Here is a 16892-nt window from a genome sequence, read left to right as displayed (position 1 = left end):
ATAATACTTGGTAGATACAAAAATGAGTACTGAGTTACCATCTAATTTGAAGCATTTATTGAAATATATTTAATAGGAAGTATTTATATAATTAAAAAACTGTTTTCCTCCAAGGTATTATATAATCCTTGACATAAATACTGGAGAACTTTAGATGTTTTATAAAGTAATTCTAATTTTTTATTTTTCTCATACTATATCTTGGCTTGGGTATTTACAGCAGTATATTAAAAATATAAGAACAGTATTCTGCATGAGCCCTCGAAAACCCTTTTTGTAAATAGAATATGAACTATTTAACGCGCTGGTACTAAGCTAGCTAGCCTCACCTACATTAAACCTGTTTTGCATATCAATCAAAATCAAAACTGTATTGTTAGAATAAAATTGCTTAAAAACAGTGTACCTCGTTCCTCGTCTCTGTTTCAAAGCCCATTAAAATTATTTCGCCTCCCTTGCTTTGGTTCCAAAAAAATTCTGGTACCCATACCTCACGTCCATCAAATTGCACATGTCTTGCTTCTATAGAAATCCACTCAATTCAAGTCTGCATTGCATGTCTACTATTGGATATCTGTGAAGTACCAACAAGATAACCTGCTCGGGGTCTATACTCCAGTGGGGATTCTTAACTGAAATGCAATAGAGATGAGGGTGGGCGTGGAAATCAAAGGCTGACAGGAAGAAGTTCCGTATAAACTCATGTAAAACTTGATAATCAACATTTGGAAGACAAAGAAAATGGATATGTGTTACCCCACTTTAAAAGACGTTTATTCTTTTAAAGCTCTTTCTCATACAAGAGATCTTGGCACAAGAAAAGAAGGCCCTGCTAAGACAAGGCCACAAATGTCTAAGGCTGACAAAATGGGATAAGAAGAGTCTTGGGGCTTGATCCAGGATGCAAATCAGTGTACATTTCCTTTATGTGCATCCTGGGTTATGGAATATTCGGGCTGAGTTGTTTCCAGGACAGATGTCATGCAGTTAGATAGCTCCTCAGTTGCGTACAGCCTTTGCATGGCCTAGGAATCCGGGAAGGTGTCAGGTCAAGGAGCACGGATGGAGCATTTGGCCTTAACTGGAGAGAGAATTCTGGTAGCCAGGTGGTTAGTGTGGTTCCCTGACTTTTGGTTCCTGGGCTGTATCCTTCTTTCTTCACCTTAATCCCAACTCTTGTATGTGGCTGAAATTTAAGTTTTTCAATCTTGGTATTTCTCTTCAATGATGTTGTATACACCCTTTTCCCTGTACCCCAAAAGCTGTTTTAGATTTCTCTGTTTTTTGTTTTTGTCTTTTACTTTTTCTGCACTGAGAATAACTGGAAGGTGTTTATGGCAGGGTGAATGACTCAAGAAACCTCTTGCTCCAGGAGCAGTCCTAGAGTAAAAACGAGCTCTTGTGAAGGGTTCTGGTTTTTGATGTGTGCTGCTCCCATTTCAGCTTGGGTCTAAATTGGGCATGACTTTGCTAATCCTCAGCCTTTCGAAAGGACTTGGCTGCAGGAAATACCTATTCGTATCCAGCACTCTGAGGGATTACTTCCATTTTGGGTGTATTGAAGGCTGTGTATATATTTTTTAAACTAAGTATTCCTCTCAGTATAGCCAAATCAAAACCCCCTTTTTAAGGATCAATAGTTAAATTCTTTCAACTCCAAAATCATCTTTTTTAAGAAGCAAGATGATCTCTCTTAGGTATGCAAATTGCATTGTAATATGGAAGAATTCAGAAAGGCTTTAGAAAATTAAATATAGTTAAATTTGAAGTTCATCAGGCATCGGTTTGTGGCCCCCAAAGACTGTCAATGAGATCAACAGACTTTGTTGGTCTTTCTCCCGCTACTTCCCAAAGACCTTATTTGAAATGAGTGGATCACAGATGGAGCAACGTCTCCAGAGGACCCCGTGTGTGGTAAGGGCTGTGGCTGAAGCAGCAGGGCAGGTCTTCAAACACCTCCACAAGCCCCCCTGATATGGTGCCTGAAGTGTGAACAGGAAGGCCCGGAGCTGCCTGTTAAACATGCACAATCCTCCCTAGGACACGGTTCAAACTGGAATCGGACCAAGATTTTTTTCTCCTGTATGTGGGCATTTATCCATGTGAATTACTTTTTTTGGTTTCCTCTTTCACTCCTACCCACACATCCAATATTCCATATGCCTTCTTTTAAAAAACAAATGGTTTTCTGGTCCGGGTGTTCGCTTTTCTCTTCAAGTTGCCTTTGTGTGACATTCTAGCCTGCCGCCACCACCACCTGCTCCTCAGCCAGAGATCTATTTTAGATAGAATCTGTCCCAGCTTTTGAGCTACTGCAGATAGCAGCACCAGTAATGGGTGGTGGCAAGATGAACTGAGTCAGAAAGTCGCTGATGAATAATATTTCCTGGGGAAGAGCACGCCTTCACCCGCAGTCAAAGAGAAGACGGAACCAACCATGTGGCAAGATTGCACAGGTGGGGTCCTGGAAAACACCTCGGTCACAGAGCAGGAAACCATTTTTTTCTCCGGTGGGTCACCTCTCCCCACCGAGGGGCCCTGGCTGCCATCACACAATCCCCCAAGACATGGAGCAGCACAGGTTTTCGACATTAAACTGCTGCAGATGAGCAAGGCAATCCACACTCCTGGGTCCCTTTCATTTCCTTCCTAGTCAATTTTATGTTAAAGTTAAAACTTTTTAACTTGAATGTTAACCTCATCTTAGCATAAACCATTTACCTTTAAAATGTACCATATACGCGTACAGTTCTCGGTTTGAAAATCAGGCAGCAGGGTGATCCATTTTCCCATAAATAATGACAGGCCTTCTTGTGTCCCTAGGCTACAAAATAAAAGCTAAGAAATTGGCACTTCTCCTCCCACCCTCTTTACCTCTGTTTTTAGAAATCACACTAGTATTTTGTAGCACTTATGTTGGACTTACTACCCAAGATGCTAAATAGAATTACATGTGCTTCAAATTCACTCAACAGCCTGATCCACCTTTTCCAGTTTTAAAAAGAATATCTTTTTTCCCCAGTTGCCCATGAGCTGCCAGTTTCACTGAGCAGTGTCTGCTCCGAGGTTGCATAAACCTAATTATGTTCATTTCTATAGAGCCTCCCCTCCTTTGACATCCATACCAGGTAAGTGTGACTCAGTTTATAAACGTTTGAAGGGAGTTTCTTCTCAACCTCCTTGCATGTCTTATACCAGAGTTGGGGACCTATTTCTCACACCCCATCAGAGGCGGGCTGCTTCCCAGATCAATAGCAGGCCATTGCCCTGCAACAAGGACTCCCGGGGACCAGGAACTACCAGACGGCCTGAGTTCACTTGTATTTTCCGCCTGCCTATGATTATCAGCCAGACATTTCTCCTGAGATGGCTGAGACCAGGTCTATTTCAAATGACTTCAAAAGGACAACGCTGTCATCGCATACTTGAGGATATTGCCAGCTGCACAGAGGAAGAGAAGCAACATTCTGAAATGTGACAGTGAAGTGTAACTGTAAAATAAAAAGCAATTTAAATGTATTACTTGGCGAAAACCATCAGCCCAATGAACATAAATAATTTTACTGAGGAAGGGTACTGTTTCCAGTTTTGAGGACATTTCTCTGTTATTGGAAGGACTTTGAGTGTCATTATAGGGTTTGGCAAGTGAAACATGTTATCAAAGAGTCAGATTTTTCCACTTCTATAAACAACTCCATTGGAATTACTGTGAGAGTTTTGCCGGAAGAGAAACCAGGAACAACTGGTATAACCAGAACCAGGCAATTTTGCTTTCGAAAAAAAATGTCAACTCTTGATTATTCCTCTCAGATTATCTTCACAGATGCTGCCAAATTCCTATTGATATGACCCACAGCATTAACCACTTCAATAAATTCTTTCTATCATTAATGCTGTCTTTATTTAACCTCATTCAGCAAGAACCAGAAGAAAGGGGCCTTTACAACTCTGGACTCAGGAAAGGTGTGAAGCTCAGAGACCCCAACACTGCCTTTCGCAGGATCTAGGCATCTAGGTGGGTAGCAGTTGGCATGGGGGCCCCTGTGTTTAGACGATGTTGTTGGGATTTTCCATAGTGAGAGTTATCATCATGATCCCTTTACTACACTAGTAACTGATAAAAGCAAACAGGTACTTTAAGAAAACTGAGCCGGGACCTGGGAGGTCAATGGATGGAGCTGGGCTTCCTGTTACTCTCTAGTCCTGACTTCCTATTAAACTTTATGGTTTTAACTCCCTGCAGTGGGGGGACATACAAGGGCCATCTTGGGAGACTTCTCTTTCTTTGGCGCGTGGGTGGCCGGCCAGAAGGTGCGTGTTCCCACACTGCTGGTTTTGTTTTCTTTTCCCAAATAAACCCTTCTTTTTGGTGGACTACCTGAAAAATTATTTTGATCAGTTAACATAACACACTGAAAAAGTTTATGCAGCTTCCTCATGTGTCAATCAGTCTCCAGGTGTGGCATCCTCCTCCTAAGAGGCTGAGACTACAGAGTCAGATGGTGATCAACAAGCCCTAATAAATGTGTGCACAACCGAGCCAAAATGCAGTGCGTCTGTTCGTAAAGAGAGAGGGTTTTTATTTTAGTATTGTCCGTCGCTGTTTATTTCTGTTGGGGGGATTTTTTTCTTTTCTTGCCCAAGTTGGAGAGGGAGTTTTCGGGACAATCACCTTGCACTCTGAACAAAACATTTTGAAATCTGTTGTCTCAAAGTAGCTGCTCCCCAGTGGGACATGCACCCCAAGGTGGAGGCCGAGAACTGGAGGAGACGATTACCCCACGAGAAGGATGTGGGGTAAGAACTGCCAGATGTGGCATCTCTGAAAATCAGAATCCTCTTTAGTGCAAATGTTCAGCCCAGCACAAGCAGAGAAAAGACGTCCCAGGAGTCTGAGAGCCACGTTGGGAGGACGGCGAGCCTTTTTGCACAGGCTTGTAGCACCCAACTAGCCCAGGGCCATAATATAACACACAACTAAACATCCCTTTTATTGGGGGCAGACTTGCCCCCAACCCACCCAGAACCCCTGTGTGACCAGAATCAAATCACTTGACCTCTTTGTTTCCATATCTCTAACGTGGGCACTATAACATCTACTCCAGGGGTCATTTCACAAATGCAATGAGATACTATATTTGAACAAATTTTATAAATTCTACAATGCTATAAACAAATATAATGGTTAAAAACAAGAAAGTTTTAAGAGAATAAAAATACAATCCATAAACTGGGAGAAAATATTTGCAAACACCTATTTGATGCAGGGCTTATATCCAAACTATAGAAAGAACTCTGAAAACTCAACAAAATAACAACCCAATTAAAAAGTAGGCAAAAGATCTGAACAGATACCTCACAAAAGTGGATATAAAGATGGTAAGTAAGCATATGAAATGATGCTCAACATCATATGTCATTAGGGACTTGCAAATTAATACACAATGAGATACAGCTACATTCCTATTAGAATGGCTCAACTCCCAAACACTGACATACCACATGCTGATGAAAATGTGGAGCAACTGGAACTCTCATTCATTGGTAGTAGGAATGAAACTGGTACAGCCACTTTGGGACAGTTTGGCAGTGTTTTACAAAACTAAACATAGGTTTACCGTATGATCCAACAATTGCCCCCTTACACATTTATCCAAATGAGTTGAAAACTTAGATCCATACAAGAACCTGCACATGAATGTTTGTAGAAGCTAAGTAATAAATGGATAAATGAATGAATGCCCCAAACTGGAAGCAACCAAGATGCCCTCCAATGAATGAATGGATAAACAAACCGTGGTACATCCACACAATGAAATATTACACAGAGATAAGAAATGAGTTGTCAAGCCAAGAAAAGACTTTAAGTGCATATTACAGAGTGAATGAAGCCTATTTAAAAAGGCTACATACTGAATGATTGCAACTAAATGACATTCTAGAAAAGGCAAAAGGATAGAGATAGTGAAAGGATTAAGATGGAGAAGGAATAAACAGGAGACGCACAGAATTTTTACAGCAATGAAACTATTGTGTGTGGTAATGTAATGTTGGATATATGACATTGTGTGTTTGTCAAAACCCAGAGAATGAGCACCACAGAATGTGAATTCTTAGGTAGACTATGAACTTTAATGAAAAATATGTATCAATATCAGTTCACCAATTGTAACAAATGTAAGATAGTATTGCTGGAAGAAGGGTTAGAAGAACGAGGGGACATATGGGAAGTCTCTGGACTTCCTGCTCAATTTTTCTGTAAACTTAAAACCAGTATAAACAATGAAGTCTATTAATTCAACAACAAATTAGAATGTCTCCTGCATGTGTCCACTTCTCAAATACCCCCAAAAGGGAACAGTTTAAGGACTAAAAAGCCATATTAATTTTCTTATCAACATTCTTCTCTTTAATAAAATAGGTAAACTAAGTGGAAAAAAACAATACAATTTTCCTCCTTTCAGACTCAGCAAGGGTATTTTTTCCCCTATTTTGGATAGAAAAATAAGTCATTGTTAAACTTTTCCTTTTCCTGAATTGACCCATATACAAAAAGATTGGTAATCACTGATTCTAAATGAAAATAAAAGGAAAGTTCTCCTCTGTAGGGGACAGCTACCCATTTTATCCAGGTGCTCTTGCTTGGTTCCAGATATAAAAGAATGTTTTAAAAAGTGTAAATGTCAGAAAATCCTGATGTGGCTGAAAGGGAGAGGGTTGTGCCTTGTCCTGTTGACTAAAACACTTCAGTATTTTAGATTTGGGCAAAAGGACTTCTAAACTTTATCACTGTTGTGACACACATTTTACATCAGATTTGGAAGTAATACAACATTTATTAGGACCTGGGAAAAAACTCTGAGAAGCATGACTCTGTCTTGAGAGGTGGTAGAGCTTCCCTCTGTCGCAGATTCATTTATCCATCCACTTAGCAAACACTCGCTGAGGCACTGAAAACGAGGGCTTGAACTTTACGTGGGAGATAACAGGAAGAAAGGCCTCCTTTCTGCCCTCCACGAGACAAGGGAACTCTGTCTCTGACCCAGGCAACCAGAAGGTGTAGAGCAGACTGACACATCTTTCACGGTGGAGAGGGGACTAGCCTCTGTTTTGTTTCTTTTCTGCAGGAAGCAAAACGGCCCTGGCTTACTAAAGAGAGAAAATGCACGCATGGATTTGCAAGTGATCACGAACATTACAAAATTTTATCACTTAAACCTATTTCTGTACAATACTTTAGACTCCTTGCAGTGCTTCAGCAGGCAATGCTGCAATCCCAATTATTTTTATTTAATTAGATTTATGATCTTCAATAAAATTAAATTAGAAATTGCAATCACTTTGAATTTTTGTAACAGTACTTATTCTTTTTTTAAAAAATAAATTTAGTAAGGGTGGCAAGGGTTTATAAAATTACATAGATTTCAAGTGTACAATTCTATACTGATTTTTTTTTCCCTTCGATTATTGCCATCCTTTTCTTTCTTCTACTGTGGTTGCCCATGGCTGTCTGCACTTGGCGCATCTGCCCTGGTGTATGTCATACGGATAGGTGCTTTTGCCTGTTTGCATTACAAACGCCCTCACTTGAAGCCCGGGATTACCCAAGAAAAAACTAAGATTGTATGTATTTATTTACTTATTTATAAATTACAGTTGGCAAACAATATTAAATTAGTTTCAGGTATACAACTCAGTTATTTTATAACTTAGGAAGAATTCACCCTGATAAATTTGGTGTAATCATTTGGTACTTTTCAGTCCGTTTCAGCCCAGAATGTCAAAAGCTCTAAAAGAGGGACCATATGTTTTGCTCAGCTGAGTACACTGGGCTCTGACCTTCCGAGGAGCTGGGCTGTCAGCCTGAGAGGTGGGCAGAGCTGTAACCTGCTGCTCAGGCCACACATATGCCCTGCTATGAGCCCTCTGTGTCTGTCCAATGATGACAGCACACTTCAAGCCTATCAGGACTAGAGAGATACATACTTCAGGAGGCAAGCTGGTTCACTGAAGGGAGGGGAAAAAAACAGAGTTCACACACAGTCAATTTAGAAAAAAAATTGGGGTCAGTACACGGCACCCTGATGGATTTTTCCAGGGGATAATGTGTATGGTTATTTAATAAGGTTGCTATCTCTTAGTAGCTCTCAGAAGTTAAAAGTAACACAGCATGTTCATCTGTACTCGGCTCAAAAACGGAGAATTTGTATTTAAATATTGGAGTTCATTATGTCTTGTGTTTGTAGAGTGTTGGTGCTGTTGACATTGTTCCATCACTGCCCTCTTTAGGGATTTGGGAATGGTCTTCAATATCAGTCAACAAAACTTAGAAAACATCTGAGTGGGAATCAGGACTGTCTGAGTTACTCAAAGGAGTTCTTGAATTGCAGAACAGACGATTAACTGCAGTGGTGGGGATGGCAAGAAAGGCAGAAATCTTAGACATGTCCTGGCTGCTTTTCTTGCTCCTGCTAATTTCACTTTAGAGGGGGTGCATTCTACCCTGTTACCGAGGCCCCAACTTGAAGAGAGACTTGAGTCTTCTCCAGAATGAAGCTCTTCCTTTCCCTGCCAGCTGAGGATCTACCTTGAATTCCTGGACAACTCATCTCTAGCCTGTTGACACTGGCCTCACACACTGGACTCCACTTCTCTCTGTGTTACCTGGCCTGTAAATTCAGAAACAATGTCCCAGTGTCTTGGAAGGGGAGGTAATTCCCCAGCGGAGAACTGAACCACTGAATAGGTGACAAGTGGAAGAAATGCCTGTGTTCATGGCATTCTCTGTGTCGGCAGTGTCCTCATTTCACTCCCCCTTATTTGTATCGTAGGGATGCTCCACTGTTTTCTTATTCTGACCACATAGTCTTCTGAGCTGCTTCTGTTTTAAGAGCCTGGATGTCAAGAGTGCTTCATTTAATGGGCCTCATGAGGGCTAAGAAGAAAATTAGAGCACCCACTGAGAGCTGTACGTTTTCATCAGTGACTTGACCTGATCTGGCGTGGCTGGTTTGAAGGAGGGGACTAACAAGGTGCAGTGCTATCCAGAGGCTCAGAGTGACACAGCAGGATGGAAAGAAAGGTCATAAGGGTCTGTGGTGGGCGCAGATAAAACCAGAGTCAGAAATGAGGTTAGAAGTATTAAAAGTCCCCACTCTGCCTTTTTCTGTCCCCATCCCCCAGGTCTTCCTGCACTGTTCTTTGCAAGGGAGGGGAGAAGAAAGGAGAGAATCTACCGGTCATTGTAATTTGATACCTGGGACCAGTAGGGAGGTCAGCGTGTGCCTTCAAGAATATGTGCATGGCGACAACAGCCCCAGTGCCCAGCCCAGATGGGGATGAAGCCAATGCCACTGTGATGCTGGGACCTGCATATGTGACTGGCACTCACTAGGGGGCCATCGTCATCTAACGCAACTCCCCAAGGAAGGAAACACATGCTGGGGAGTCAGCCCTGCTCCCCAGCCCCCGGTCTTTAACATCCCCCAAGGGACCCAAACACTGAGTTTCCCAGCCTCGAAAGTCCCCAGGGACCAAGTAACCAATCCTCACCTCCCTTAAGCCATTTCTTCTGGAAGAGCTCCGCTGCTTCTGTTCCCAAAGCCATGAATAACCTGAACCCCAAATCTGGAGGTGTGACCACAAGGCTCCTTGTCCTTGACCCTCAGCAGTGTTCCATCTGTTGACCCCTTTGCCTTCACAGCCTTCTCTCCTTCGACATTTTGACGTTCACGACCCCCCAGCTGCCTGCTTCTCCTCCCTGCCTGGTTAAGCCCACTCTGTCACCTTCACTGGTTCCACTAGGTTATTGAGGCCTTTCGGTCACGAGCTCCTGCCACCAAATCAGTGCCCGAGGCTGCTGCATAACAATCTCTTTCCTTGATTAGAGCATCTTAATTATGCTCTAGGAATTTGCTTAAACAGATTAATCACTCTCGAGGACAAATTTAGAAGCTGTGCTTGCTGTGGGATCTGCTCTGAATATCCCCTGGAAAATTCTGATTACACCTGCCTGTTGGGCCTTGGGTGCATCAGGGACTTGGACACAGGCTGAAATCTCAATGCTTCTCTTCACTCCTCTGGGCTCAGAAAGCAGGCTCTGGAGTGGAGCTAGCACCTGGTTGTGAATGTGGCTGGAGGTGGAGAGGGCTGTCCTGGTGCCATGTCTCCTTTCTAGTGTACTGCCTGCACTCTGACCAGTGGATTTCTGGACTCCTCAGTGAAATTAAAGTCTTAGTCTACATATTTGTGGCAGCTTGAACCCACAGTGGTTCTCATTAGAATGCCTTGCTTTAAAAAAACTACTGACCTTGGTGCATCACCTCAGACCAGCTTAACCAGAATCTCCAGGAGACAGCATCTCTATTTTGAAAAAGCAATGGAAATAACCTACCAGATGGTTACAAATACAGCCAGGCGGAGAACCACAGCAAAACTTGAGCACTATGACGTGGTTTACTTCTGTGCACATAGATGTGGGGAGTAAGTCCCAGAGTTTTTTGGTCCTGAGGACAGGTATACTAATGGAAGACAGCCATCTACAAGCTGGAGAACCAGGAAGGTTGGTGGTTTAATTCAGTCTGAGTCTGAGGACCCAAGAACCAGGAGCGCCATGTCTGAGGGCGGGAGAAGATGGATGTCCAGCTCAAGCAAAGAGAGAAAGTTTGCTCTTCCTCCATCTTATGTTCTAGGTTCTCAGTGCATTGGTGAGATTCTCAGATCTTGTTAACTCAGGCTACTGATTCTAACTTCTTCCAGATTCAAACCTCTTCCAGAAACACCCTCACAGACACATCTAGAAATAATGCATTACCAGCTATGTGGGCATCCCTTAGTCCAAACTGACACATACAATTAACCATCAAAGCTTCATTATTTGTCAACTTGGCACCTATACATATGTCCTTAAACTATACTTAATCTACAAATAAAGACAATAACAAGATCATAATTCTGCTTAACATAACTACTATGCTGTGTACAACCAAAAATGTGCAATGCTCTTCCCCAAAAAAGTATATAGTCCTTGAGTAATGTTTACTTCTCTTCTGATAGTCCATAACTTGAGTACTATGATGTAAAACTAATATTTAAATGCTGATTTACAGTTGATACAGCTTATGTTACATGGGAAGAGAATAAGAGAGAAAAGGAAACAAGATATTTGCTTAATATGTGTATTTATACACAAATATATTCATAACAAAATAAAAAGTTTAGGATTCATGACAATTATAGTCCTCATTTCTATATATGGTCACACAAGTTTTTAAAAGATTTTTATTAAAAATGTAGCTAACATACAATATTATGAGTTTCAAGGGTACACCATAGTTGTTCATCATTTATAGACCTAAAGAAACGATCACCATGATAAGTCCTGCAACCATCTGACACCATATCACACTATTACAAATCATTGACTATATTTCCCATGCTGTAGGTTCCTCCCCATGACTTATTTGTTTTTTACCTGGAAATTTGGATCACTTATTTCCCTTCACCTTTCCCCTCTTTTTAACTTTTCTATTACAGTTGACATTCAATATTATTTTATGTTAATTTCAGGGGTGCAGTATTGTGGTTAGACATTTATATAATTTAAGAAGCAATTTCCCCCTGACTAGTCTAGTATCTACCTGGCATTATACATAGCTATTACCATATTATTGACTATATTCCCTATGCTTTACATCCCCATGATTATTTTGTAACCACCAATTTGTACTTCTTAATCCCTTCACCATTTTCACCCTCCCCTCCAACCACCTTCCATCTATCACTCCAACAGATCTAGTACCCATCTGATACCATACATAGTTATTAAAATATTATTGACTATATTCCTTATGCTATACCCTACATCCATCCCCATGACCACTTTGTAACAACCAATTTGTACGTCTTACTCCGTTCCCCTTTTTCACCCATCGCCCCAATGCCCCTTCCATCTGGCAACCATCAAAATGTTCTCTGTATCTGTGAGTTTGTTTCTATTTTGTTTGGGTGCCCCAAGAGTGTCCTTTGTGTGTGTTGTGTGTGTCCTCCTCTTGTAGTTGAACCTTGATAGCTATTGGCATGTCAGTGGGTAGGATTGACCCTTAGGCTGACTGACTGTGGGGTTAGACCATGTCCACAGCTTATAGGCTGCTGTACTGGGAGCTTAACACAGTGAGTGGGATTTACCCCAGCAGCCTCTGGTGTCTGTTGAGACCACCCTTTCAATATGCCACTTGTGGGGCTAATTGTGTGGTGTTCTGCTATGGTCTGAAGCCAACCTCCAGGTATGTTGGTTCTAGGGCCTCTTGGGTGGGGCTCTGTTGTTGGCCTAGGTCACCCACTGCTTGTGACGAGCTGGGGACTAATTGGTAGAAGCTACAAAGCATTTAGCAGTTTTTCACTGCCTGTGCTAAACCTGGAGGCACATGAAAGAGGCCAGTCAGTAAATCGAGGATGGCTGCCACCAGTACCAGGCCTGGGGTAGCTCTGCAAAAAGGCAGGACACCCTGCTGCCTGCTACAACCTGCTGGCTCCCTTAAAGTGCAGCTACTGATAAAGCCTCATGCTGTATGAAAGTTGAGTGAGGCAGAGTCTCAGGGAGCCACTAGAGTGGAAAGAGTTGTGGTCACCAGGTTAATATAGATTCTGGTTTGGTGCCAGTGCCATGCCTGGAGTTATTCAGGAAAAGTCTCCGAGTACCCTGAGGCCAGTCATCGCCACGTGGAGCCCATGAACTCCTATAGTTTTCCAAGAAAGAGAGCAATGTAGGAGGGTTTTGCTGCTAACCAAGAAAGTACCTTCAGTGTTGGGGGAGTTAGGTGGGATGGGATCCCAGTAAGTAAGCAGGGCAGAGTCCCAGAGCTCACCAGACCAATCAGATTCAGATTTGGCCATAAGTATAGGGGGAGGGCTCATTACATTAAAGATGGCGGCCGCCTGCCGGGCTGCATGAGAGGAGGACCCCACACAGAAATAAAGGTGACTGTCCTCCAGCCCTAGCTTTGAAGCCACATACCTCAGTCTCTTCCCCGTATGCCTCTGATGCCCTCCTCCACTGGAACCAAAGGTGAGTGCCTGCGAGCGGGAGAGTCTGTGTGCCAGCCGTTTAAGAGGATGTCTGTGTTTCCCGCAGCCTTCTATCCCACCCGGATAGTTGGAATCCCCATTGTTTTTCATAGCCAGATGCTTTTCGGCACCAGTACTCCTGGCTGGGGAGCCTGGAGTGGGACTGGGGTCATTTGTTCCTCCCGGGGAACCTCTGTGGCCAAGGTATTCCTCCCTATTTTCAACCACCACACAGAGGTTTAGGACAAGCCTGGTTCACGTTTCTGTCCTTCCTACCAGTTTCAGTGTGGCTTCTTTATATCCTTAGTTATAAAACTTCTGTTCAGCCAGACCAGATGGTTCTCCAGGTTGATTGCTCTATAATTTAGTTGTAATTTTAATGTGTTCATGGAAGGAAGCAGGCACAGTGTTTAGCTAGTCCACCATTTTGGATCTCCCTGGTCATGTGATTATAGCTGATATTTGTAACTACCCTCTTCTACTACCCATTCTATATTCCCTTTGCTTTCAGCAAGCACCTCAACTGATCATTGCTCTTTATCTAGTGGGGTGAAACAAACCTTCATTCCTGAAGTGACTGGGCCATTAATAATCCTAATTAGATTGGCTTGTTGTAGTTTTCCATCAACCTTAATCACAGGGCGTGGAAATTTAAGTGACACCCAAAAGGGTCTCCTGTATTCCAGATACGCTCTTCCTTACCTCCACTGTGGAATAGTTGTCCAATTCCCCCTTGGTAGTCTGGATCAATCATCTTAGCCAGCACCGAAACGCTCTGTTTTGTGTATTAATTCAGAGGCATAAGGAGCCCAAAATGACTGGGTGGCATTCTTAACTTCCATCTCAATGAAATCGTTGTTGTGTCTCCCAGTGTAAGCATTCCTTCCTTGGGAATTAAACCCTCTAGACCAGTAAAGCATAAAGAAATGGGAACAGGATTCAAAAATATTGCTATTGAGTCACTAGGGGCAATAGTGAGTGGTACCACTCCCAGGTCCACCCCTTAATTCCTGGACCATAAATCCTGTCTATCAGAGAAACAGCATCATTGGACACTGATTTAGAGCATATATGGACTTCCGGGTGACCATATTCTAGCTCTGCAAGGTATTGCCATCTAACTGGCACTATAACTGAGTCTTACAAGGCCATTCCACTGTTTAATCAAGCCAGTTGTTTCAGGATGGTGGGGAACATGATGAGACTAGTAAATTCAATGAGCATGGGCCCACGGCCACACTTTTTTGCTGTTAAGTGAGTTCCTTGATTAGAAGCAATGTTGTGTGTAATACCATGATGGTAGATAAGGCGTTCTATATATCCACAGATGGTAGTTTTGACAGAAGCATTGTGTGCAAAGGAGGCAAATCTGTGTCCATAGTGAATGTCTATTCCAGTAAGGACAAAATGCTGCCCCTTCATGATGGAAGTGGCCCAATGTAATCAACCTGCTTCCAGGTAGCTGGCTGATCACTCCAGAGAATGGTGCCATGTCGGGGGCTCAGTGTTGGTCTTTTCTGCTGACAGATTAGGTGCTCAACAGTGGTCATGGTCATAGCCAGGTCAGTCTTGGTGAAAGTCTATATTCCTGAGCTCATGCAAAATCTCCATCCTTGCCACCATTGTCACTTTATTCATGAGCCCATCACACTATGACAGGAGTGGCTGGGGTAAGAGTCTGACTGGTATCCACAGAACAGCTCATTCTATCCACTTGATTAATAAAATGCTCCTCTGCTAAGGTCATCCCTTGATGAGCATTTTTATGGGACACAAATATCTTTATGTCTTTTACTCATTCAGAGAGACCTATCCACATACGTCTTTCCCAAATTTTCTTATCCCCAATTTTCCAATTATGTTCTTTTTAAGTCCCTGACCATCTAGTTAAACCATTGGCCACAGCCAATTAATTGGTATATAATTATGTGTTTGGCCATTTCTCCTTCCGAGCAAAGTGAACAACCAGGTACACTGGCCTGAAGTTCTGCCCACTGGGAAAACTTTCCTTCACCACTGTCCTTCAGGGATGTCCCAGCAAGAGGCAGTCGTGCTGCAGATGTCCACTTTCAGGTGGTGCCTGCATATTGTGCAGAACCATCTGGGCACTAAGTCCAAGTCTTCTCTTCCTTTGTTAACTGAATGCAGGGAACACCCCATGAGACCACAGAGGCAGGCTGGGAGACAGAAGGCAGTATAGCAGGCATCTGGATCATGGACACTTGGGCCACTTCTTCATGTAATTTACTTATGACTTCAGAGCCTGCTCAGACCTGACCACTTCCAGCTGATGACGGAATGTTGCAGTACATGCCCACCTTTATGGCTTGGTGGGTCAGATAGCACCCAGTTCATGATGAGTAGCTCAGGTCACATGGTAACTTGGTGATCCATAGTCAGGTGCTTACTCTCTACTAAGGCCCAGTAACAGGCCAAGAACTATTTCTCAAAAGGAAAGTAGTTTCCTGCAGATGATGGCAAGGCCTTGCTCCAATATCTGAAAGACCTGATCTGCAATTCACCTACAGGGTTCTGTAAAAAGTTCTAAACAGAAATGTTCCCTATCTGTCACTGACACATCAAGCACCATTGTATCTCTTGAATCATATGGCCCAAGTGGCAGTACAGCTTCCACAATAGCCTGGACCTGTTGCAGAGTCTTTTCTTATTTTGGGCCACACTCAAAACTAGCAGCTTTTCAGGTCATTGGGTACATGGGTGACGAATATGTTGCCTTCAAAATCAAAAGAGGCCTACTAGGTATTTTACCCCTTTCTTAGTTGTAGGAGGGGTCAGATGCAACAACTTATCTTTCCCCTTTGAAGTGATATTTAAACATGCCTCACACCACTCACTGGACCCTTGGAAATTTCACTGAGATAGAAGGCCCCTGAATTTTCATCGGATTTATTTCTCACACTCTGACATGCAAATGTCTTACCAATAAGTCTAAAATAGTTGGTACTTCTCACCTACTAGGTCCAATCAGCATAATGTCATCAATGTAATGAACCAGTGTGACATCTTGTGGAAGGGAAAAGCAATCAATATACCTGAGAACTAAATTATGACATAGGGCTAGAGAGTTGATATACTCCTTAGGTAAGGCAGTGAAGGTGTACTGCTGGCCTTACCAGCTGAAAGCAAACTGCTTCTGGTGGGCCTTATGGACAGGGATGGACAAAAAGGCATTTGCCAGATCAGTAGCTGCATATCAGGTATGAGAGGATGTGGTAATTTGCTTAAGCATTGAAACTACATCTGGTATAGCCGCTGTCAGCTGCAATTGGAGCCATCACCTGGTTAAGCTTAAAATAATCCATTGTGATTCTCTAAGATACATCTACGTATCTCTGCACAGGACAAATAGGAGAGTTGAATGGGAATGTGGTGTGAGTTACCACCCCTGAATCTATCATGTCCTTGATGGTGGCACTAATCTCTGCAATCCCTCCAGAAATGTGGTATTACTTTCAGCTTACTGTTTCCTTAGTTAGAGACCGTTCTAAGGGCTTGCCTGTGGCCTTTCCCACCATAATAACCCTTACTCCACAAGTCAAGGAACCATTGTGGGGATTCTGCCAGGTGTTAAGTGTGTCTATTCAAATTATGCATTCTGAAACTGTTAAAATAACCACAGGATGGGGTCAGGAACCCACTAGACCCACTGTGAGATGGACTTGAGTTTAAATTCCATTGGTCACCTGACCCATATAAGCCGCTTCTCTGAAGGGTCACAGTCACATTTTGAGTCTCCTGGAGCCAGTGTCTAATAGTCCCTAAAAATCTAATTATTTCCTTTCCCCAATGTATAGTAATCCTGGTAA

Source organism: Rhinolophus sinicus, linkage group LG01, assembly GCF_036562045.2.
Source record: "Rhinolophus sinicus isolate RSC01 linkage group LG01, ASM3656204v1, whole genome shotgun sequence".
In the NCBI taxonomy this organism is placed as follows: domain Eukaryota; kingdom Metazoa; phylum Chordata; class Mammalia; order Chiroptera; family Rhinolophidae; genus Rhinolophus; species Rhinolophus sinicus.
Note: the sequence above shows the minus strand (reverse complement) of the source record.